Source organism: Pongo pygmaeus, chromosome 21 (assembly GCF_028885625.2).
Source record: "Pongo pygmaeus isolate AG05252 chromosome 21, NHGRI_mPonPyg2-v2.0_pri, whole genome shotgun sequence".
Classification (NCBI taxonomy): Eukaryota; Metazoa; Chordata; class Mammalia; order Primates; family Hominidae; genus Pongo; species Pongo pygmaeus.
This window is the reverse complement of record NC_072394.2, coordinates 41,222,997-41,246,913: the sequence shown is the minus strand read 5'-3', so window position 1 is coordinate 41,246,913 and position 23,917 is coordinate 41,222,997.

Genomic DNA, 23,917 nt, shown 5'->3' with positions numbered 1-23,917 from the left:
CGACCATGGAAAGAGGGAAGCCAAGGACGGTATCCCTGCTCCCATTTGACGGACGGGAATCCTGAAGCCCAGAGAGGAGTGGTAACCTGCTCAAGGTCACACAGAATGAATGCCAGGGCCAGGAACTCAGGGTTCCTAGCTTGAAGGCCTGCGCGGCCTGAGTCTGAAGGCTTCCCAGGAGGTCCAGGGACCGGCCCTGGCCTTGCGCTGGGGACAGATCTGTGGGGCCAGGTCCCCCAGCTGCCGGGGCTGAGATATGGGGGCTGTGGCCTGCGGCGTGGACTCGCATCATTTCCTCTTTCTGGAAAGAAGGGAGGTGAAGCGCTGGAGGAAGGAAGTGGTCGTACCTCTGCTGACATCTGACGCCCTTTGAGGTGTGCAGGATGAAGATAGGGGCTGCTTCCCTGAGATTTAACGCTAAAAATAAAAAGCAAAACATACCCGGTGGCTACTGTCACCTCATTCAAGCCTCTTTCTGGGGCTGAAGGCCTCTGCACTCTGTGCACGAGCCTTTCTTTACAATACAATGGGTTTAACTATTTAAGTTGCTGAGAGTCACCCCCACCATCACCACCCCAGGAAGAGAAGAGAAAGTTCATAAACAAAGTGGAGAAAACCTCCCCAAACATTCTCTGGAATCCACATTTGCTGAACCCTGGCCTTAGAACAATAGGTTTCTCTTCTCCACAAAGGCCTTGTTTCCTGAGCTTTCCCGGCCTACAGATGAGAGCCCTAGGCACCCCAGGGCCAGCCAGCTGGGGAAATTCAGAGTTTAAGTTTGGAGAGTTTGGGGATGGTACCCAGTTAATTTAATTCTCAGCTGTCATGTTTGAGGAACTCTCTCGAATCCTTTTATTTTCACTAGCAATATTCTTTTGAGGCCACCAGCATCACCTGAGTTTAGTGATTTTCTGTTTGCTCAGTCACCTTTCTTGGGGGAGAGAAAATCTGTGGGTTGAACTTGTTCCAGGACCCCAGGCCCTCTCCAGGAACTCTGTGAGCCCCCTTCATTGGCTCCCTGGCTCCCTCTCAGTTCATTAATAATCCAGTTGTGAATGACATTGTTTCAGGAAAAGCAATTAGACAGTAGAGCAGGTGGGGAAGACTTACAGCCATGTTTAAGATAACCCAAGGGAATCATTGTTCTCCGAAGAATGTTTCCATTGATTGATAATGAAGAGCCGTGGGCTGAGAGGATGGGAACCCATCTCTCCAAGGCTTGTGTGGCACTTGGGGCCTGTGTTCCTAAAATGAGGCCTTTGGAGGGAGGGGGCTCCCAACTCCAATGTCGTGCTGTTTATTCACCTCTCACACAGTGTTTGGTATCAACAGTTAAAGTAAATTCAGAATAAGTTGGGGGACTCACATGTCCTGATTTCAAAACTTACTAGGAAACTTCAGTCATCAAGGCAGGGTGGTACGGGTATAAGGATGGGCATACAGACCAATGGAATAAAACTGAGAGTCCAGACAGAAGCCCTTACACTTACTGCCAATTGATTTTCAACAAAAGTGCCAAGACAATTTAATGGGGAAAGAATAGTGTTTTCAAAAAATGGTGCTGGGACAACTGGATATCCACATGCAAAAGAATGAATTTGGATCCCTGCTTCATACTATATGCAACATGTAGATCTAAATGTAAGAGCTAAAACTATAAAACTCTCTGAAGAAAACATAAGCCTAAATCTTCATGACTTTGGATTAAACAGTGGTTGCTTAGATATGATACCTATAGCACAAGCAACAAAAGAAAAAAATAGATAAATTAAAAACTTTTGTGCTTTCAGGGATATCATCAAGAAAATGAAAAGATAGGGCTGGGCCTGGTGGCTCACACCTATAATCCCAGCATTTTGGGAGGCGGAGATAGGAGGATCACTTGAGGCCAGGAGCTCAAGACCAGCCAGGGCAACATAGTGAGACTCTGTCTCTACAAATTCTTTTAAAATTAGGCAGATGTAGTGGTTCATGACTGTAGTCCTAGCTACTTAAGAGGATTGCTTATGCCTAGGAGTTCAAGGCTGCAGTGAGCTATGATGGTGCTACTGTACTCCAGCCTGGATGACAGAGAAAGACCCTGTCTCTAAAAAAAAAAAAAAAAAAAAAAAATTAAGCATGAAAAGAACAAAAAGAAAGTGAAAAAATAACTGTTATAAGCTGAATTGTGTGCCCCCCACCCCCATTCATATGCTGAACTGTACTGGTTACAGTCCCAGAACCTCAGAATGTAACTGTAGATGGAGATAAGGTCTTTAAAGAGGTGATCAACTTAAACTGAGGCCCTTGGATGGGGCCCTCATCCAATGACTGGTGTCCTCATACGAAGAGACACTAGAGATGTGCCACACAGAGGAAAGACCAGTGGAAGGCACAGGGAGAAGAAGGTTAACTACAAGCCAAGGAGAGAGGACTCAGGGCTGGGGGACCAGACCTGCCAACACCTTGATCTCAGAATTGTAGCCTTCAGAATTGTGAGGAATAAATTTCTGGGGGTTTATTTGTTTGTTTGACATGGAGTTTCACTCTGCTGCCCAGGCTGGAGTGCAGTGGCACGATCTTGGCTTACTGCAACCTCCACCTCCCAGGTTCAAGTGATTCTCCTGCCTCAGCCTCCTGAGAAGCTGGGATTACAGGTGCGTGCCCCCACGCTCGGCTAATTTTTGTATTTTTAGTAGAGTAAGGGTTTCACCATGTTGGCCAGGCTGGTCTCAAATTCCTGACCTCAAGGGATCCACCCGCCTCGGCCTCCCAAAGTGCTGGGATTACAGGTGTGAGCCACCGCACCTGGCCAATTTCTGTTGTTTAAGCCACCCAGTCTGTAGTATTATGTTATGGCAGCCTTGGCAAATTAATACAATATCCCACAGAATGGGAGGAAATATTTGCAAATCATATTCCTGGTAAGGGACTTATATCTAGAATATATAAGGAGCTCTTACAACTCTATAATAAAAAGACAAATAACTCAATAAAAATGGGCAAGGAGCCTGGGCAACATGGCAAAACCCTGTCTCTACTAAAAATGCAAAAAGTTAGCTAGGCATGATGGCATGGGCATGTAGTCCCAGCTACTGGGGAGGCTGAGGTGGGAGGATTGTTTGAGCCTGGGAGGCGGAGGTTGCGGTGAACCAAGATCACGCCACTGCACTCCAGCCTGGGTGAACGAGTGAGACCCAGTCTCAAAAAAAAAAAAAAAATGGCCAAGGGATCTGGATAGACATTTCTTCAAAGAAGATAGATATACACATGGCCAAGATGCTCAACATCATTAGCCATCAAGGAAATGCAAAGCCACAATGAGATACCACTTCATACCCACTAAGATGGTTATAATAAAAAAGACAGGCAATAACCAGCATTGGTAAGGATATGGAGAAATGGGATCCTTCGTACATTGCTGGTTGAAATGTAAAATGGTGCCGCTGCTTTGAAAACCAGTATGACATTTCCTCAAAATTTAAAACATAGAGTTACCAGATGGCCCAGCAATTCTACTCCTAGGTATATACTCAGGAGAAATAAAAGCGTACATACACAAAAACTTGTACACAAATGTTCATAGTAGCTTTATTCATAACAGCTAAAAAGTGGAAACAACCCAAATATCCATCAAATGATAATGGATAAATAAAACACGGTACAATCCACTATTACTTGGCAATCAAAATGAATGAAGTACATGCCACAACGTGAATGAACCTTGAAAACCTTGTGCTGAGTGAAAGAAGCCAGTTCCAAGGCCATACACATATTATATGATTGTATTTATAGGAAATGTCCAGAATAGGCCGATCTATAGAGACAGAAATCAGATCGGTGATTGTCTAGAACTGGGAGGGGGTTACTGGAGGCAAATGGGGGGTGACTCAAAAAGAGTACCAGTTTTTCTTTTGGAGGTGGTAAAAATCTTTTAAAATTGATTGTGGTGATGATCACACAACTATGGATATATTAAAAACCACTGAATTATATACTTTAAGCCAGTGAATTGTATGGCATGTGGATTATATCTCAATAAAGTTTTTCCAAAAAAAAGTTAAACTATGCTCTCATCCTCCACACCTCTCTCTCCTGTCCACAGGCAGGAAAGTCTCTTCCTTTATTTTGGAGGTCGTCTGTGGTACCATATGTAGTAAGACATTAAGGGACAGTCCAAGGCCACTGAATATTCTACGAGGCTATGGGAAAATGTTTGAGGTCTGTCAAATAAATAAATGGGCTCCAACATACAAAATCTAAACACTGATGTTTAAAAATATAGAGTTAAATGTCAACATAACTTTAGGTCAACCAGTCAACTGCAACTAAGTAAATTCATAGTTACATAGAAATTATACAGAAGGTAGGCCGGGCGCGGTGGCTCACACCTGTAATACCAGCACTTTAGGAGGCTGAGGCAGGCAGATCACGAGGTCAGGAGATCGAGACCATCCTGGCTAACACTGTGAAACCCCATCTCTACTAAAAATACAAAAAATTAGCCGGGCATGGTGGTGGGCGCCTGTAGTCCCAGCTAGTCGTGATGCTGAGGCAGGAGAATGGCGTGAACCTGGGAGGCGGAGCTTGCAGTGAGCAGAGATTGCACCACTGCACTCCAGCCTGGGCAACAGAGCAAGACTCCGTCTCAAAAAAAAAAAAAAAAATTATACAGAAGGTAGAATTTGGGTGAATTATATAGTTGCTATGAGGCAAGGTCTAGAGATTCCTGAGTCTGTGAAAAATGAACTAATTCCAGCGTTTAAAGGGATTCATTCTAGAGGTTATCTGAACGAAGGTCTTTTGTTTGTTTGTTTTTTGAGACAGAGTCTCACTCTTTCACCCAGGCTGGAGTACAGTGGTGCAATCCTGGCTCACTGCAACCTCTGCCTCCTGGGTTCAAGTGATTCTCCTGCCTCAGCCTCCTGAGTAGCTTGTATTACAGGCACCCACCATCATGCCCGGCTAATTTTTGTATTTTTAATAGAGACGGGGTTTCCCAGTGTTGGCCAGGCTGGTCTCAAGCTCCTGGCCTCAAGTGGTCCACCCAAAGTGCTGGGATTATAGGCGTGAGCGACCGCGCCCAGTCTGAACAAAGGTTTTTGTTTTTGTTTTTTTTTCTGAGACAGAGTCTCACTCTGTCACCCAGGCTGGAGTGCAATGGCATGAGCATAGCTCACTGCAGCCTCTGGCACTCAAGTGATCCTCCCATCTCAGCCTCCGAGTAGCTGGGACTACTGTCGCATGCCACTAGGCCCAGCTAATTTTTTTTTTTTTGAGACGGAGTTTCACTCAATTATTTTTACTTTTAGTACAGATGAGCTCTTGCTATGTTGCCCAGGCTGGTATTAAACTCCTGAGCTCAAACAGTCTTGCTGGAATTACAGGCATGAGCCACTGCACCTGGCCTGAACTTGTGGTTCTTAATGTCAGCCTGTGGGCAGGTGCTAGGCTGGCTACATTCATTCATTCATTCATTCATTCAACAGATACTTAGTCTAATGCTAGACCCAGAATAAGCCTTGATAGGCCGCCCTTGTCCCCGTGCTGCTACTCCCAATGATGAAGATGATAGCTCCAGGCCAGGCCCAACCAACAGAAGAGCAGGAAGTGCAGAGGGTTCAACTTGGGTTCAAGTAAAAATGAGCCAAGAAGGAGAAAGGCATCCCAGGTAAGAGTTCTGGCTCTGGCATGAACTCGCTGGGCGGTCATTTCCCCTTCTGAATGTCGGTTTCCTGGTCTGTACAATTCTGATTGTACAATACTTATAAGTGCTTGTATGTGTGGTTTTTTCCCACGTCCTCATGCTTTTGTGAGAAGTGACTTTTACCTCTTTTGTAAGCTCCCCAAGGCTGTTTGCACGCAGTAGGAGCCCCATAAGTAGGTGGAAGGAGCCCCAGGCATTTAGGGCCAGTGGTGAGCTCAACCTGTGATGCTGTGAAGATAGAGGTAACTAAGAGTGGGACAGACTGGTTTTCTTTTTTTCTTTTTTTCTTTTTTTGAGAAAGACTCTCGCTCGGTCGCCCAGGCTGGAGTGCAGTGACGCGATCTCTGCTCACTGCAACCTCCGCCTCCCTGGTTCAAGCAATTCTCCTGCATTAGCCTCCCGAGTAGCTGGGACCACAGGTGCCTGCCACCACGCCCAGCTAATTTTTTGTATTTTTAGTAGAGATGGAGTTTCACAGTGTTAGCCAGGATGGTCTTGATCTCCTGACCTCGTGATGTACCTGCCTCGGCCTTCCAAAGTGCTGGTATTACAGGTGTGAGCCACTGCGCCCAGCTGGCTTTCATTTTTATATTCAATTTATGGAGAATCTTGTGCAGTGGCTCTCAGTCTTGGTGGTACTTTGGAATCACTAAGAGGTTTTAAATTTTTCTGATGGCTGGGTTCTACCCCAGACCCTTTGAATCAAAATCTCTGGAGGTTTATTTTTAAACATACATACAGATCAAAAGAACTCCTGAGGCATGTTGAAAATGCAACTTCACTTCACTTAGCCAGGATTAAGAATCACCACCTAAGTCAGTGTTTCACAAGTTTTGGTGACCACAAATTGGGTAGGGAATGGGAGAGGGGGTTTAGTCCGTTTTCTGTGGCTATAAGAGAGTACCTGAGACTGGGTAATGTATAAAGAAAAGAGGCTTATTTAGCTCACGGTTCTGCAGGCTGAGAAGATCAAGGGCATGGCCCAGGCTTCTGGCAAGGGTTTTCCTCTATCGCAACATGGTAGAGAAGGGAGAAGGTCAAAAGGGAAATAGACATGTGCAAAAAGGGGAAACCTGAGGACTGTGCTGGCTTTATGACAACCCACTCTTGTGGGAAATAATCCATTCCTGCAACAACCATTCCAGTCTCCTCAGAGCCAGAACTCACTCACTACTGGGAGAACAGCACCAAGTTATTCCTGAGAGAGCTACCTCTATTACTCAAACACCTACCACTAGGTGCCACCTCCCCAAACCTTCATTCTGAAGGTCAAATTTTAACATGAATTTTGGTGGCAACAAACAAACCATATCCACAATTGGCAGGATGGTGGGGGAGACAGAGTATTAAAATCCTCCTTCCTGGGCCTGTCTTTTGCACCCTTTTCTCATTCTTTGGTGTAGGGGCCTCAGAATATGCATTTTAGCAGATTCTAAGGAATAATATGCCTTAGCTAATGCCTTCAGCTGCCTTGGTAGCAATGCCTCATTCTCCTGTATTCCTTATGTTGACTTAAATGGGGTTTCCAAAATTCCAGGCAAAGAAAAGTCACCTGAGGCACTTATTAAAAATGCAGATTCCAGCCGGGCACAGTGGCTCACATCTGTAATCCCAGCACTTTGGGAGGTTGAGATGGGTGGATTACCTTAGGTCAGGACTTTGAGACCAGCCTGGCCAACATGACAAAACTCCATCTCTACTAAAAATACAAAAAGTAGCCAGGCATAGTGGCACACACCTGTAATCCCAGCTACTCGGGAGGCTAAGGCAGGAGAATTGCTTGAACCTGGGAGGTGGAAGTTACAGTGAGCCGAGATCGCACCATTGCACTCCAGCCTGGGCAACAGAGCGAGACTCTATCTCAAAATAAATAAGGAAAGAAAGAAAGAAAGAAAGGAAGGAAGGAAGGAAGGAAGAAAGAAAGAAGGGAAGGAAGGAAGGAAGAAAGAAAGGAAGAAAGAGAGAAAGGAAGAAAAATGCAAATTCCTTTTTGCAATCACCAATATAATAATTGATTGAGGGAACAACAGCCATGAACAGCTGCTACAGCCATTGAGAAAAAAGGTATTGGGTAACAGAATAGTCACACTCTTCAAAGCATCATGCCACAGATCATTTACTAGTTAAAAGGGGAAAATGTTCCTTTCCAACAGAGAGCTCCAGTGGTTTCCGCCTTAAACGCGAGCTCACACAGCATCACCATAGTGGGACAACCTGACATTGTTCGCCCCCACTGTGATGCAATAAGATGTACTCAACATCTTCTATGTCATATTCTTGCCAAAAATACTTAACCTGATTTTAATCATGAGGAAAATTAAGACAAATCTAGAATGTGGGGCATTCTAAAAGCCTAGACTCTCTTTTTAAAAGTTAATATCATTTTTTATAGTGGCAGGGACTTATTCCAGATTGAAAGAGATTAAAAAGACACAATAAAAAGTGCATAATGTGTGCACCTTGATTGGCTTTTGGACTGAACAAGTAAACAGCTATGAAAGAAATGTTGTAAACCACAGGGAACTTAAATATTATCTGTACATTAGATGACATTACTGGATTGACATTACTCTTCTTAAATATGACAACGGTGTTGTGGTTGTGGTTATAGAGGAAAAGATCCTTTTTTCTTGTTTGTTTTTTGAGACAGGGTCTCACTCTGTCACCCAGACTGGAGGGCAGTGGTGCCATCACAACTCCCTGCAGCCTCAACCTCCCGGACTCAAGCAATTGTCCCACCTCAGCCTCCCGAGTACCTGGGAGCCAATTTTTTTTTTTTTTTTTTTTTTTTTTTTGAGACAGAGTCTTGCCCTGTCGCCCAGGCTGGAGTGCAGTGGGGTGATCTCAGCTCACTGCAACCTCCGCCTCCCAGGTTCAAGCGATTCTCCTGCCTCAGCTTCTGAAGTAGCTGGGACTACAGGCGCGTGCCACCATGCCCGGCTCATTTTTTATATTTTTAGTAGAGACAGGGTTTCACTGTGATAGCCAGAATTGTCTTGATCTCCTGACCTTGTGATCCATCCACCTTGGCCTCCCAAAGTGCTAGGATTACAAGCATGAGCCACTATGCCCAGCCCACAACTGGCTAATTAAAAAAAAATTTTTATACAGACAGGGTCTCCCTATGTTGCCCAGGCTGGTCTTGAACTCCTGGGCTCAAGCGATCCTCCTGCATCGGTCTCCCAAAGTGCTGGGATGATAGGTGTGAGCCACCACACCTGGCCTAGGTCCCTATTTTTAGGAGATGTTTGGTGAGGAGAGGGGGAAGGAGGGAGAGAGAGAAAGCAAAAATGAGCCAAAATGTTAATTAACAACTGGTGAATCTAGATGAAGGGGGTTCAAGTGTTCCTTATACTTTTCTTTCCATTTCTCTGGATTTGATATTTTTCAAAATAAGAAAAATTGGGAGGGAATGCAGATTCTCGGGTCCTTCCCCTTGGAGATTCTGATTCAGCAGACCTGGATGAGGCCTGGGATCTGTATTTTTTAAAGAGTGCTCAGGTGATTTTTACCTGGGGCAAGTTGCCACCATCTCCAACATTGTACCCAGAAGTCCCCCCCAGCAACCTGTGCCGCTTACTGCCTTTGGTCTTCATGTGCCTACTGGGGTATTCCCAGCCCTGCAGCATATTCTGTCCCTCCACCTGGCCTGCTGTTGCCTCCCTCTGCTTAGCCCCCAACCTCTTTCAGGTCTCAGCTGAACCATCACTTTCTCAGGGAAGGTTTCCTAGAGCCCACTCAGCCAAACCCCTGGTAGTAACTTTCATAACCCCAGGGACCACAGTTGTCATTTTGTACATTGTTGTGGCATTGAATATTAATCCTGCTTCTCCCATTAGACACTGTTATGGGCTGAACTGAGTGCCACCACTCCCAAATTCCTATGTTGAAGTCCTAACCCCCAGTATTTCAGCATGAGACTGCATAAAGAGATAGGGTCTTTCATAAGATGACTTAGGAGCTGGGTGTGGTGGCTCACACCTGTATTCCCAGCACTTCGGGAGGCTGAGGCAGGTGGATCACTTGAGGTCAGGAGTTCAAGACCAACCTGGCCAACATGGCAAAACCCCATCTCTACTAAAAAATGCAAAAATTAGCCAGGCATGGTGGCAGGTTGCAGTAATCCCAGCTATTCGGGGACCTGAGGCAGGAGAATCACTTGAACCTGGGAGGTGGAGAGTGCAGTGAGCCAAGATTGTGCCACTGCACTTCAGCCTGGGCGACAGAGAGAGATTCTGTCTCAGAAAAAAAAAAAAAAAGAATAAAAGAAGGTGACTAAGGTCAAATGAGTTCATATGGGTAGATCCTAATCCAGTAGGACCAATGTCTTTATTAGAGGAGATTTGGAGGCAGATAAAAGACACTGTGAAGACACAGGAGGAAGGCAGCACCTATAAGCCAAGGAGAGAGAAAAAGAAGGCAGCACTGCTGACACCTTGATCTCAGACTCCTAACCCCAGAATTGTGAGGAAATTGTCTGAGCTGCCAAGTCTGCAGTATTTTGTTATGGGAGCCCCAGGACATTGATCCAGTGAGTGCCACCCTGCGCTCTGATCAGACACCGGGACTTTTTGCTTAACATGGATTCCCAGTGCCTAACATAGCCCGGCATATAGGAAGAGCAAGGACATTTTTATTTATTTTATTTTACTTTCTAGAGATAGGGTCTCACTCTGTCATCTGGGCTGGAGTGCAGTGGTGCCACGATAGCATCATAGTTCACTGTAGCCTTGAACTCCTGGGCTTCAGTGACCTTCCTGCCTCAGCCTCCCAAGTAGCTGGGACTACAGGTGCCATCACACCTGGCAATTGTTTTTTTAAGGCAGAGTCTTGCTCTGTCACCCAGGCTGGCATGCAATGGCATGATCTCAGCTCACTGCAATCTCCACCTCCCAGGTTCAAGCAATTCTCATGCTTCAGCCTCCCAAGTAGCTGGGACTATAGGTGCGCACCACCATGCCCGGCCAATTTTTGTATTTTTAGTAGAGACAGGGTTTTGTCATGTTGGCCAAGGTGGTCTCGAACTCCTGGGCTCAAGTGATCTTCCAGTCTCAGCCTCCCAAAGTTCTGGGATTACAGGCATGAGCCACCACCCCCAGCCACCTGGCTAACTAAAACAAAATTTTTTTGTAGAGATGGGATCTCACTATGTTGCCCAGGCTGACTTCTAACTCAGCCTCAAGCCCTCCTGCTTGGGCCTCCCAAAGTGCTGGGATTACAGGTGTGGGCCACTGTAGCTGGCAGCAAGAATTTGTTGTAGGGATGAAGTGATCCTGCTTTAGGAGGCTGGTGGAAGTGTTTGGAGGTTAGAGAAATATACTCCTGGCATACATCAGGGCTTTAATAAACAGAGCTTGAAAATGCAGCAAGATAATATTTTGGAAATTACAAATGGGGGTTAGGTTTCCTTCCCTTCTGCATTTGTTTTGCTGCACTGCTACTGTGGTTGCCCTCAGCTCTCACCCATCTAGCGATTGTCACTCTTTGCCTCTGGGGAAGGACAGATGCCAGCGACAGCAAACAAAATTGTTCCTCAGGCCTGAGTGGCAAAATTGAACCTGAAACACCCACAGCCCAGGAGGCAGCCTGAAAGCCGAAGTGCTTTTCATGTGTTACTGCCTGGAATAAGAGAGGGAAGGTCTTTTGAAATTCTAGAAATCTAGGCTTTGGAATTCTGGAAATCTAGGCTTGGAAGAAATGTCATCCCTCGGTATCTACAGAGGACTCTGGTTCCCAAAATCAGTGCGTAAAATTTCGGGAGTCCTGCAGGATTCCAGCAAATATGGTATCTTCCATCCGCATTGGGTGGCAGATGCAGAACCCATCCATATGGGCAGCCTACTGCATTTACTGAAAAAAAAAAACAAAACCAAAATTGTGTTTAAGTGAACCTGTGCAGTTCAAACCCATGTTGCCTAAGGGTCAACTGTATATAGGCAAAGCCTGAAGTGGAAAGGCAAAATGTTTATCCCCACACGACAGATGGGTTGAAGAGATGCTCCATTTCTGAATTATCAGGGAAATGTAAATAAAACAGATAGAAGATAGAGGTCACATCCATCGGAAAGGCAAAATAAATATAAATAAAATAGTCTCTCAATACTGCGGTGGTCTAAGACTGTGTAAGTGGAACCCCATGGGGTAGGAGGAACCAAACCCTGGTGCAATTGTTTTGGAGGGAAATTTGGCATTATTTGGGAAAGTTGGGTACTCGCGTCCAGTAATACAGCAGCTCCACATTTAGGAACCTCCAGCTAGGAGAAAACCTCCCACCTGTGTAGAAGACATGTCTAAAGATATTCATTAGGCCTTTATCTGCAAAAGGCTAGCAACATCCTAAATGCCTACCAAAGGGGGAATGGATAAATGGATTCAGGAGTGCTTTAATATCGCAGAATTCTAAACAACAGAGAGAATGAACAGAAATAAAGCTGCCTGTATCAACATAGATAAATCTGAAAAACAAAATGAGTGGGAAAAATGCAAGCTGCAAATGAACACTTACAGTGTGATACTTTTATATTTATTTATTTATTTATTTAGTGTTGAGATGGAGTTTCACTCGTTGCCCAGGCTGGAGTGCAAGGGCACGATATCGGCTCACTGCAACCTTCGCCTCCCGGATTCAAGCGATTCTCCTGCCTCAGCCTCTTGAGTAGCTGCAGTTATAGGCACCTGCCACCATGCCCAGCTAATTTTTTTTTTTTTTTTTTTTTTTTTTGTATTTTTAGTAAAGACGGGGTTTCACCAGGTTGGCCAGGCTGGTCTCGAACTCCTGACCTCAGGTGATCCACGCGTCTCAGCCTCCCAAAGTGCTGGGATTACAGGCGTGAGCCACTGGGCCCGACCGATACTTTTATATTTTAAAACCACAATAGCATCCATTTGTGATACCCAGATATGCACTAGAGGCATAATAAATGATAGTCTGGCTGTCTTCACCAGCCCTACAGCCCTAAGACTGTGTAAGTGGAACCCATTGGGGTGGGAGGAACCAAACACTGGTGCAGCCATTTTGGAGGGAAATTTGGAGGCCTGAGTAGCATCTTTCATCTTGCTGTGCACTACTGTGGATGACACCATAGGAATTCCCTTGTCTTCTGGCTTCTTGTAGGAGATAAGAGGGCAGAAGTGAGGCCATTTGAGTTGGCTGTGTCCCTCTACTGAAGGCCACAGCTTCTACTGCTGACCCTCTTCAGGCTTTGGTAGGTGCTCACACCACTTGCCTCAGTTTCCCCATTCATAAAATGGGTATGATAAAAGTAACTATCTCCTAGGTGCATTATGTGGACTAGATAAGTGTAGGCACTTGGCGCAGTGCCTGGTGGTTTATAAATAACTCAGCAAAAGTTAGCTTTTATTGTTATTAATCGCACCCTTTCTCCATTCCTACAAGGAACTCCTTCCCCACTGCACCCCCCCCCTTTTTTTTTTTGAGGCAGAGTTTTGCTCTTGTTGCCCAGGCTGGAGTGCAATGGCACAATCTCGGCTCACTGCAACCTCCTCCTCCCGGGTTCAAGCAATTCTCCTGCCTCAGCCTCCTGAGTAACTGGGATTACAGGCATGTGCCACCATGCCTGGCTAATTTTGTATTTTTAGTAGAGACGGGATTTCTCCATTTGGTCAGGCTGGTCTTAAACTCCCGACCTCAGGTGATCCACCCACCTCAGCCTCCCAAAGTGCTGGGAATACAGGCGTGAGCCCCCGCGCCTGGCCCCTTCCCCCCTTTTTAGACATGAAAATCTCATGGCTTCCCTTAATATTACTTGACATTCCAAAATACAGGTCTGAAAGCAATCCTTTTTCATAAAGCATGGGACTACATGTGCTTAGGAATTTCACAATTTTTTGAATTTTATAAATGCAATGTGGTGGGTGCATAGAGTCTATATCAGTGATTCTCATACGTGAGCGTGAGTCAGAATCTCCAAGAGGGCTTGTTAAAGCACAGAGGGCTGGGCCACACTCATTCCGTAGGTCTGAAGTGGGGCCTGAGAATTTCCATTTCCATTTCCCAGTTGATGCCGATGCAGCTGGTCTCAGAACCACACCTTTGAGAACTACTGCTATTTTACGACATCCTTAGAGGGGTCTAGAGCAGCATCCCCAAATCAAATATTATTATTTCTACTGTGGGCTGGGCATGGTGGCTCACACCTGTAATCCCAGCACTTTGGGAGGCCGAGGCGGGCAGATCACCAGAGGTCAGGAGTTTGAGACCAGCCTGGCCAACATGGTGAAACCCAGTCTCTACTAAAAATACAAAAATTATTTTTGTATTTGGTGGCAGGTGACAGTAATCCCAGCTACTGGGGAGGCTGAGGCAGGAGAATCACTTGAACCCGGGAGGTGGAGGTTGTAGCGAGCCAAAATCGTGCCATTGCATTCCAGCCTGAGTGTCAGAGCGAGACTCGGTCAAAAAAAAAAAAAAAAAAAATTAAAAAAAAATCCTGCTGTGAAATGTTAATGAAAGACTACAAATAGCCGTAAGCCAGTTCAGATTAGATTTAGCTACTGAGTAAGCTTTTATAAACTGATGCAAACACTTTCAGTTTGCAGAGAATTTTGGATTTTGGAAGAGTGTAAGGGATTGTAGACTTGTAAATGAAATTTCATGACCAAAGATGAAAGCACATAAAAAAAGTAATGTTAGAATATGCTTTTTAAAACTACACTTGATCCACCACCATCAGGGATTGTGAATGTGGAATCAATGAATGAATGTGAATAAACTCTTAAGGAAGAAGAAAGGGAGAAACAGCGGGTTTTGCATAGTTTCTATTGGCCACCAGGTGGCAGTATCAGGTCCCTCTCAAAGTTGGGGAGTCCTCGGGAGAGGGGCGAGCTATGCTGTTATGTCAAAAACAGAATCAGGCTGTGGGTAGCTGCTCTATCTAGAAGAGCCCTTGGGAGTTGCTATTGCTTTGTATCCAACTACTCCAAAACTTAGAGGGGTAAAACAACCATTTCATTACGCTCATGAATTCTGTGGGTCTGAAATTTGGAAAAGGTGAAGCAGGGATAGTTTGTCTGTTCCACATGTCCCAGGCCTCAGGTGGAAATACTTGTTGGCTGGGGGTGACTCACCAGCTGGGGGCGGGGACGTGGGGGGATGACTCAATAACTGGGAGCTGGAATCATCCGGAGGTGTCTTCATTCACCTGTCTGGGTATTGATGATGGCTGTCAGCTGCAACCCCTACCGAGGGTCTTTCTGTGTGGTCTCTCTGTGCAGGCTAGCTCAGGCTTCCTCACAGCATGGGCTAGCCTGGGCTTCCTCACAGCATGGCCTAGCCTGGGCTTCCTCACAGCATGGCAGCTGGGCTAGCTTGGGCTTCCTGGTATGGTTGCTAGGCTAACTCAGGAACAACATGGCAGCTCGGGTAGCTCAGGCACAGCATGGCTGCTGGGCTAGCTCGGGATTCCTCAAAGCATGGCAGTTGGGCTCAAGTGTGAGTTTCAAGGAGAGGAGAAATAGGACACCCTTTGATGGGAGGGATGTCAAAGTCAATATATTCGTTTGCTAAGGCTGCCATAGCAAAGGACCACAGTCAGGGTGACTTAAGCAACAGAAATTTATTCCTCAGAGTTGTAGAGGCAAGAAATCCAAGATGAGGTGTGGGCAGAGTTGGTTTCTCCTAAGAACCCCCTCCTGGGCTTGCAGATGGCTGTCTTCTCACTGTGTCCTCACATGGTTCTTCCTCTGCGTGGCACATCCCTGGTGTCTCCTCTTCTTTTTATAAGAACACAGTCATACTGGATTACAGCCCCACCCTGACGCATTCATTTTAACTTAATCACCTTTTTTTTTTTTTTTTTTTTTTGTAGAGACAGAGTCTTGCTCTGTTGTCCAGGCTGGAGTGCAGTGGCATGATCTCGGCTCACTGCAACTTCTAACTCCTGGGTTCAAGTGATTCTCCTGCCTCAGCCTCCTGAGTAGCTAAGACTACAGGCACACACCACCACACCTGGCTAATTTCTCTTGTATTTTAGTAGAGGTGGGGTTTCACCGTGTTGCCCAGGCTGGTCTCGAACTCCTGAGCTCAGGCAGTCTGCCTTCCTTGGCCTCCCAAGGCCAAGGCATGTAATCCCAAGGCCTACATGCCTGTAGGATTACAGGCATGAGCCACCACGCCTGGTCAATCACCTCTTTTAAGGTCCTATCTCCAAATGCAGTCACATTCTGAGGTACTGGACTTCAATGTATATATTTGTGGGAACATGATTCTGCTCCTAACAGCCACATTGTCAGACGATCATGTGATATAGGCAATATCTGTCTTGGGAAAATGCAGTCTGCCATGGCACCCGTCCTCGAGGCACACCGCACACACCGATGGTGTCACAGTTGGTCATGCACATCATTCTCAATCCTACCTCCATGCCTTTGGATGCACCGCTCTCTCTGCCTGGGATGCCCTTCCCTGCCCTTCTCTAACAGGCCACGCCTAGTCACCTATCTGAGCTCTCTGCTCATCCAGAACATCCATGACCCTGCCTCCTGTCACCAATCTCAGGGACCATGATGTTTACCACCACTCTTGTCACATTGATCACTAGCACCACCATTTATAGACTGCTGCTTTGTGTCAGGCTAAGCTCTTCTGAGCTCCTTTGATTCTCACAGCAACCCTGTGAGGTCCATTTCACAGATGAAGAAACTGACAGTCAGAGTAGGGGAGTTACTAGCCCAGGACCACAGAACAAGGAAATGGCAGAGTGAAGACTTGAACCCAGGTCTGCCTGGCTTGAGAGTCTGTGTTTGTCACCTCTAGCCACGGGGCCTCTGAAAGCCCCGGCATTTGTTAAGCCCCCTCCTCTGTGCTATGCTAGCCCCTGGTTTAATCCTATCAAAGCACCAATCCCCTCATTAATGCAGGTTGCACCAGCTCTAGTCTCACCTGCCAGGCTCACTTGCTTATGCTTGGGCTGTCCCAGAGAAGGTCTCACCTGAGCTTAGAAATAGGCTGAGGGCCAAGCATGCATTGTATATTACACGGCAACATCATGACATTAATGGAGTCCAATGGACCACACTTCCTGACATCCACGCCTATGCATAGCCCCCTCTCACACTGATTTGGGGCTTGTCCATGTGACTTGCGCTGGCCAGTGGGCCATCAGCAAACATGAGGCAGGCAGGAGCTTGGGACGCATGTATGCACAGGGCCTGGTTCTCTAGGAACACTGCCACCTTGTGAATAAAGTCGGAGTAGACTCCTTAAGGATGAGAGGCTACATGCACAGAATAATCCAGCCACTCAACCTGTTCCAGGAATCCCAACTGATGCCCCAGACATGTGAGTGAGGCCACCTTGGACCACCTGCCCCAGTTAAGCTCCGTATCACTATAGACATGTGAGTGACTCTGGCATGACCAGCAGAACTGCCCAGCTGAGCCCAGCACGAATTGCTGAGCCGCAGAATCCTGAGCAAATGCAATAGTTGTTGCTTTAAGCAGCTAAGTTTTGGGGTGGGTGTTATGCAGCAATAGATAACCAATCCCCTGCTGTGTGTCCCCTTCTGCTCCAGCGCCCTTCTTAGGCTTCTAGAGGGGCCTCGCTGCTGCTGCCGGTGTCCACCGCTCGAGCACTCCTGCCGTTCCCAAAGCAGTCAATATTTGAGGCACCAAGCCCCTCTCCCCAGTTCTGGTGCCCCCTTGGGCCTGTTACAGCCATGCTCACTTGTAGCTTGTGCCTTAGAGAACTCTGCTCTGAAACATCCTCAGGTGAGGCTGGATCCAGGGTCTCACATGATGTTCTTGGGGCTCTGTGTTACTCAGCTCTTGGCTCTGCTAGATTCTGCTGGGATTCACTGTGCCGACAGGGTTTCCCCACATAGTTGCTGTGGTCCACCTCCCACATGTTAACTCAGTGAGCAGCTGGAGCCCTCGGGCAGCTTCCATTCCCTTGCCTGGCTATGGGCCTGTAGTGGAGGCTTTCCAGGTGTCCACCTCAGTGAAAAAAAAGCCCTGAAGCAGAACCTCAACAGTTAATGATGGCAGCTTTGCCATTTCTGACCTCCAGCCTGGGGACAGGCAGTAAATGATTTTGCAGTCAAGATCAGTGTAATAGTAATAGTACTATAATAATCATTTTACTTTCCTGCTATGATCCTCTACTTAATACAAGGATATTACATATTTTACCCTTATTTTGGTATATTTTGTGTATCCTTATATTCTTTTAATTTTTTACATGATAGCACTCTCTCTCTCTCTCTCTATATATATATATAGATATATATATAGATATAGATATATATATATATTTTTTTTTTTTTTAGACAGAGTCTTGCTGTGTTACCCAGGCTGGAGTGCAGTGACGCGATCTTACCTCACTGCAATCTCCACCTCTCAGGTTCAAGCGATTCTCATGCCTCAGCCTCCCAAGTAGCTGGGATTACAGGCGTGTGCCACCATGCCTGGCTAACTTTTTGTATTTTTAGTACAGATGGGATTTCGCCATGTTGGCCAGGCTGGTCTCAAACTCCTGGCCTCAAGCGATCCACCCGCCTCAGCCTCCCAAAGTGCTGGGATTACAGGTGTGAGCCACCACACTCGACCAATAGCACACTGTTCTTTAATTTCTTGCTTATTTTTATATTAGCATGACCTTTATTATCTTATTATTTTATATTTTTAAAATCCTTTGGTCCATCAACTTCATTTATAGTAACGTCATTTCCAAATACATGTTTTTGCAGGGATACTCTTTGCAGTGCTATTTGTAACAGAATAAATTTGGAAACAGATTTATTAAAATGCCACTCAAAGATAGAATGATTAAATAAACCATGGAATGAAACATAATAGAATACTATTCAAATGTTTAAATGAATGAGTTTCTTCACAAGGAATGTACAGGAACTATATGACTAAAACTTTCAAAGGCTCTTATGTGCCATGAGACTTGAATAAAGGAAAAAGTCATACCCATTTTTGGCTAGAGGAGTCAATTAAAGAAAAGATACCATCTTTCTATCTTTTCGTCTATAATTTTAATGGGATGCAAACAAACATACCAACAGGATTATTTTGGATCTTGACAAGCTGATTCCAAAGATCATGCAGGGAAATCAAGAAAAGTTCTGAAAAAAAAAGGGAAAAGCGGGAGACAAACTCTGCCAGATCTTAAAGTGTATTATAAAGTGACAATAATAAACTGGTCATTGCAAATTCAGAAATAGAAAGATGAATGGAGCAGAAGAGCAAGTCTGGAAGTAGACCACAATATTTAAGGTCATTTAATAAATAATAAAAGTGGCATATGTTAGTGGAGAAAGGACGGATTACTCACTAAATATTGTTGGTGCAACTGGCTAGTCGTCTGAAAAGAAATTCAGCTGGAGACTTACTGCAAACCTATGCCAGGATAAATTCCAACTGGAAAAATAAATTATGGTACATGCATACAATAAAATACTACAAAGCAATGAAAATGAACCACAGCTACACACAATATGAATGGATCTTAAAAACAATGTTGGCAGGGCACAGTGGCTCACACCTCTAATCCCAGCACTTTGGGAGGCCGAGGTGGGTGGATCATCTGAGGTCAGGAGTTCGAGACCAGCCTGGCCAACATGGTGAAACCCTATCTGCACAAAAAAAAACCCCACAAAAATTAGCCGCGCATGGTGGCATGCCCATGTAGTCCCAGCTACTTGGGAGACTGAGACAGGAGAATCACTTGAACCCGAGAGGCAGAGGTTGCAGAGATTGCATCACTGCACTCCAGTCTGAGCAACAGAGTGAGACTCCATCTCGAAAACAAACAAACAAACAAACAAACAAAAAACAATGTTTAGGGGCTAGGTTCAGTGGCTCATGCCTATAATCCCAGAGCTTTGGGAGGCCAAGACAGGAGGGTTGCTTGAGCCCAAGAGTTCGAGACCAACCTAGGTAACAAAAGGAGGCCCCTGTCTCTACAAAAAATAAAATAATTAGTTGGGCATGATGGCACATGCCTGCAGCCCTGGCCACTCTGGAGGCTAAGGTAGGAGGATCACTTGAGTCCAGGAGTTTGAGGCTGCAGTGAGCCTCAAACTCATGATTGTGCCACTGCACTCCAGCCTGGGTGACAGAGTAAGACTCTGTCTCAAAACAACAACAACAGAATAACGTTTAGGGATGCATAATGAGGTAGCAACATGATAAGGAACATGAAATAGAATACCATTGACATCAGTACAATGGTCTCTTCTAAGGAGGAAGGAGTGGATTTTGATGAGGGAAGATGGATCACACTGGAGGCTTCTAGGGTGGCAGCAGTATTCTACTTTTTGACCACAGCGGGTAGTGGTCATGCAGGTGTTCATTCAGCCACAGTTGTTTGGGTGTACATTTATGTTTTATGTCATTATATGTGTGTATGTATTGCCAAAAAGGATTTTTTTTTTTTTTTTGAGATGGAATCTTGCTCTGTCGCCCAGGCTGGAGTGCAGTGGCACGATCTTGGCTCACTGCAACCTCCACCTCCCGGGTTCAAGCGATTCTTCTGCCTCAGCCTCCCAAATAGCTGGGACTACAGGCCTGCGCCAGCACACCTGGCTAATTTTTGTATTTTTAATAGAGACAAGGTTTCACCATATTGACCAGGCTGGTCACGAACTCGTCACCTCAAGGGATCTGCCCGCCTAGGCCTCCCAAAGTGCTGGGATTACAGGCATGAGCCACCGTGCCCAGCCCAAAAAGGATTTTTAAAAAAACACATATACGAAAAGAAAATGTAGGATTTTTTTTTGTTATCTCAAAGCAAGTGAGGCCTTTTAAAGTATGACATAAAACCCAAAGGCAATTTTAAAAGATTTGAAAGATTCATTTAAGTCCACGAAAATAATCTGAGTGGAAAAACACCCCAACAAAATTAAAAGACAAATACCATCATGGGAAAATGTTTGCAATTCTTATCAGTTTCTTAAGAGAAAAGAACCAGGGAGTCTGGGCATAGTGGTTCACATCTGAAAACCCAGCTCTTTGGGAGGCTGAGGCAGGTGGATCACTTGAGGTCAAGAGATCGAGACCAGCCTGGCCAACATGGTGAAACCCCATCTCTACTAAAAAAAAATAAAAAAATTAGCTGGGCATGGTAGTGGACTCCTGTAATCCCAGCTACTTAGGAGACTGAGACAGGAGAATCGCTTGAACCTGGGAGGTGAAGGTTGCAGTGAGCCAAGATTGTGCCACTGCACTCCAGCCTAGGTGACAGAGCGGGACTCCGTCTCCAAAAAAAAAAAAAAAGAGCCAAGGTTGGAGAGTGGATTTTCAGAATCTCATGAATGCATTGTCTATGAAAAATAATATTAAGATAAGGGAAAAAAGCAGAAGCTTGGTTTGTATTGACATGGAGTGATCGTCAAGATATATTGTTAAGCCATAGTATGCTACCATTTGGGTGAAATTTATATGTATATGTCATGGATATGCTGATTGGATATCCATGGCGTTATCATGTTTGTGACACATATAATTTATACAGACATACATTATAAAGAGACAAGGAAGAAGCATCCCCACTTGTAATCCCAGCTACTCAGGAGGCTGAGGTGAGAGGATTGCTTGAGCCCAGGAGTTTGAGACCAGCCTGTGAAACAATAGTGAAACCCCTGTTTCTTTCTTTTTTTTTTAAGAAGCAGCTCACTATGCACTGCTACTGAGTGATATCCAAGAAATATTGCTATATGATAAACAAAACAAGGCTAGACAAGAGTGTCATTACTTTTTATCTTATTTTTTGAGATAGTCTCACCGTAGCCCAGGCCAAAGGGCAGTGGCACAATCACTGCTCACTGCAGCCTGGATCTCCTAGGCTCAAGTGATCATCCCACCTCAGCTTCCAGAGTAGCTGGGATCACCATGCCTCACTAATTTTTTTGCTTTTGTAGAGACAGGGGTCTTGCTACATTGCCCAGGCTAGTCTCAAACTCCTGGGCTCAAAGGATCCTCCCACCTCCACCTTCCAAAGTGCTGGGATTACAGGCATGAGTCACTGTGCCTGGCCCAACTTTTTAATTTTTTTAATGGAAAATTTTAAACACACACAAAAACAGAGAAGTGTAACCAGCCCCTGTGTACCTATTCCCCCATATTCAGTGACAATCAACACACGGTCACTCACTCTTGTTTTATCTATAAGCCTTTGCCTATTTTGGAGCAAATCCCAAATATGACTTCAGCTGCCAACATTTCAGTATGCATCTCTATAAGACAAGCTCACTCACTCTCTCTCTCCCTCCCTCCATAAAACTACAAAAATCACAACCACATCTTTAAAAACTATCAATAATTCTTTCATATTATTAAATATCCACATTTCCCAGATTTTCTCAGAAGTTTCTTTTATCAAACATGGCTTATTAGAATTAGGAACCAAACAAGGTCCACACTTTATGTTTGTGTTACGCTTTTAAATTTTCTTTTTCTTTTTTCTTTTCTTTTCTTTTTTTCTTTCTTTCTTTCTTTTTCTTTCTTTCTCTCTCTCTCTCTGTCTCTTTCTTTCTCTTTTTTCTTTTTTTTTAAGGCCAAGTCTTGCTCTGTCACCCAGGCTGGAGTGCAGTGGCTTGATCTTGGCTCACTGCAACCTCTGCCTTCCGGGTTCAAGCGATCCTCCCATCTGATCCTCCTGAGTAGCTGGGACTACAGGTGTGCATCATCATGCTTGGCTAATTTTTTTTTTTTTTGTATGTTTTGGTAGAGACAGGGTTTCACCATGTTGGCCAGGTTGATCTCAAACTTCTGACCTCAAGCGATCCGCCCACCTTGGCCTCCCAAAGTGTTGGGATTACAGGCGTGAACCACCACACCGGCCTAAATTTTCTTTTAATTTATATGTTCTCCCTCTCTTTTTCCCCCTTTGCAATTTGTTTGGTGGGGGGAAAATGCCATTTGTCCTGGAGAGTTTATTGTATTCTAGATTTTGCTGTTTGCAGCCCTGTGGTGTTATTTATCATGTTTGTGACAGACTGTACTCGTTTGTCCCATTTAGCAACTACCCTTCTCCACTCTGACCTTTGAATTTTCCCTTGGAGGTTGCCATGTGTGAATTACATCAGCTGCGCTCTCTTGCCCTCTGGCTTCAGATGGGTTTGGCCAACAGGGAGCCCTGGCAGGTGTGGGAGGGAGGGAGGACAATACAGTTGGGGCGTGTATTTCCCTGTCCCCCTCCTGGCAAGACCAACTTGGTTTGGCTGTGCTTCTTACTGAAGCTGTATCCCTCTCAACACAGCTGTTCTATACAACTCTTTCTCCTTCCAAATTTGGGTAGCCTCTCCTTTCCTATTGTAAAGGCTTCTCTGTGGACCTTCCCAGGACGCTGCACCATCTTTACACCTTGCCTTCATGTCTCATTCTCCTAACCTGAGTATCCCATCTGCTTCCTGTTGGGATGCTAATTCATAATATGTTTCTCTGTCCCCAGAATTTCTAGTAAAATGGCAGTTAAATTTAGTGGCTTGATCACATTCAGGTTCAAATTTTTTCCTAAGAATTCTTCATGGATGATGTTCAGTATGTCGTATTATATCACACCAGGAGGCACATAATATCCATCCATTATAAAGATGTCTATCAACTCTTTTTCTTTTTTTTTTTTTTTTTTGTTTGAGACCAACTCTCTCCATCACCCAGGCTGGAGTGCAGTGGTACGATCTCAGCTCACTGCAACCTCCAAGTGATTCTCGTGCCTCAGCCTCCCAAGTAGCTGGGACTACTGGGGTGCGCCACCATGCCTAGCTAATTCTTGTATTTTCATAGACAGGGTTTCACCATGTTGGCAGGCTGTTCACGAACTCCTGACCTCAGGTGATCCACCTGCCTCGGCCTCCTAAAGTGCTGGGATTATAGGCATGAGCCACTGTGCCCAGCCTTCCATCAACTTCTCACCGAGTGGTTTTTAGCTGTCATTGACGAAGATTTGTCTCTTGCCTTTATTTCATTAGGAGCTAGAAAATGATGGTATTCGGGAGGCAGAGGTTGCAGTGAGCCAAGATCATGCCATTGCACTCCAGCCTGGATGACAGAGCCAGACTGCGTCTCAAAAAAAAAAAAGGAAAGAAAGAAAGAAAGAAAAAGAAAATGGTGGTAGGTATTTCATCATTCTGTTTTCATTTATTTAGCTGGAAATCCTCTACAAAGAAAAACATTCCCTTATTATCTGTTCAGTTGCCATGAGGTACAGTTTCTACAAGAAAGGTGAGATCAATGCCTGCTTTTGTCCTTTATTTCCTAGTTTCA